Source organism: Sinocyclocheilus grahami, unplaced genomic scaffold, assembly GCF_001515645.1.
Source record: "Sinocyclocheilus grahami isolate Dianchi unplaced genomic scaffold, SAMN03320097.WGS_v1.1 scaffold1303.1, whole genome shotgun sequence".
Taxonomy (NCBI): Eukaryota; Metazoa; Chordata; class Actinopteri; order Cypriniformes; family Cyprinidae; genus Sinocyclocheilus; species Sinocyclocheilus grahami.
Window position 1 is genome coordinate 49,879 of NW_015506482.1, and position 1,991 is coordinate 51,869.

The window sequence follows — 1,991 nt, forward strand, 5'->3', positions numbered from 1 at the left end:
GCACGACTGTTCAAAAGCAGGTCAGCTTACACTGCAAGACACCTTCTGAGTGTGAGCGCTGACGAGCCCTCAATAGACCACGGCCTTATCTGCAGCTCCAGCACAAGAGATGGAACGCTGCCCTCCAATGAAGCTCTCGTCCCGGATTACTCTAATCCAATAGTCCTTCTCCATGCCGCCCTCCTCTTCTCCGGCATCGCCGCCTTTCAAAAGGGAGCCATTCACATCCCTAACGAGATTACGAGAGCCGAGTGGAAACCAACATTTCCAGGGATTGCTGTTGGAGGTGGTTCTAACACCTGTCATTCGCATCGATCCGGCGCTCACTAAACCTCTGCGGGCCGAGAGTTGCTGACCGCCATCGATCGGACATTTGTATGCATGGGAACGTGCACGGGCTGTTCTTTTAGCGAGGGTAAAATTGGTTTTGGAGGTGCGTGGGCGTCGCTGTCATTAGGGGCCCGCTGCTGACTCTCCTGCCCACTCGCTGAGATCTCGTCCTGTGAAGAATGGCATAATCCTCCTGGGCCGAGTCAAAAACGGATGGATGGTGGGTGGATGGAGTAGTGAAATCTGTGGAGGAGGATGTAGAGACGTGCGGCTCGATGCGCAGCAGAACTTTGGGCCATCAAAGCGGTTGGTAATGGGTGAAGGAGGAGCAGGAAAGCAGCGATGGGACGGAAATAGAAAACACGCACGTCAACGTGAACAATCGTGAGCAACATTCATGTGGAAAACACAGAGAGTGACTAGAAACATATAAAAGACATTGCGTGTCATGATGTGAATAATGACACTATTGTCTTCTGTGGAACACTGTTATTTTCCTGTTGCTGCTTTGAAGCAATCAGTATTGTATAAAGCACTATAGAAATAAATGTGACTTGAATCCAAAGGATTGAAGAAGTTTGGACTGAATTAAGGCGAGAGACTACAGGAAAAAACGTTTTTACACGCACTGGTCAGTTTTCAGATTTTGGGCTCTTTGGCTTTTCTTAAAGTGTTTTTTCAGACTAGTGCAAAGAAAACGTCCAAAATACACATTTAAGTGTTTCTTTTATTGCTCTGTAGATTTGAATCTTTAAAGAGTTTTTTCCTCTTACAAACACCAAACTTTAGAGTTTTATTCCTCTCTATATTCTGTAGGTTTGTTCATATCAAATGTTTGCCAATTAGTGCATATTTAATTACATGATGCCTCATTTGCATATTTGAATATAACCTAGGGTAGGGTATTCAAGGGTATTTTGCCTTAAACTAATAAACTCCTATAGATCATATTATTTGATGTATTTAGACACACTGTGGTAATTACCTTATTTAATCTTCTTGTTGTGAGCAGGCCTTCATGTGGTGCCCATCTGCCTGGAAAACACAGAAGAGCCCAGCATTAAACATGTCAAAGACGTCTATAAATACATGCAGCTCTTACCTGGTGAGATTCCCAAAGAGCAGCTGCCGTCATCTGGACATCTCTCTTCAACCCGTCACTTTACACCTCGGCTCTTCTGTGGCCGTCATTCACAGCGTAAGCGGAGGTCTTTCAGGACGGACCTTCATCCTTTCATGTGGCTCTTCATCTTCCTCGCGCTCTTTGAAGAGCGAACCTCCTGCTTTCATGAGCAACTCGAAAACATCAGACCGGCTTTCATGTGTTTGCTGCTGCTCCATCTCCACCTCACAATATATAAATATTAATATAAAACATTCAAAATATTAAATATATACTGAAATAGAAAAAATTATAAGCCTTGCTGTCTTTATTCGACTTGCTTTTGCACCGATCTCCAATTTACTATATATATGTATACTCAAAATAATACAAAATAAAAATATAATTGTAATATTTTTTTTTGTAAAAAATTTGTATTTTTGTAATTTAAAAATTATTTTATCATACATTTGCACTTATTATGAATGTACTTTGAATCGGGCCTTAAAGAAATAAAAGCTGGAGCCATATCGAAAGCTTGACGTGCTTTTCTCAAATA

The 1,991-nt window shown here is 41.9% G+C and overlaps 1 long non-coding RNA gene across 1 annotated transcript in view; it reads right to left on the reverse strand.

Moving 5' to 3' along the window:
- Nucleotides 1–1,699, reverse strand: part of LOC107569025 (uncharacterized) — an 8,871-nt gene extending 7,172 nt beyond the window's left edge. Inside the window, exons 1-2 of the long non-coding RNA XR_001606850.1 lie at nucleotides 1,433–1,699; nucleotides 1,316–1,365 (exon numbers count right to left, since the gene is read on the reverse strand). This is a non-coding gene — a long non-coding RNA (uncharacterized lncRNA). The remainder of the gene's footprint in view (nucleotides 1–1,315; nucleotides 1,366–1,432) is intronic.
- Nucleotides 1,700–1,991: the final 292 nt, after the last annotated feature.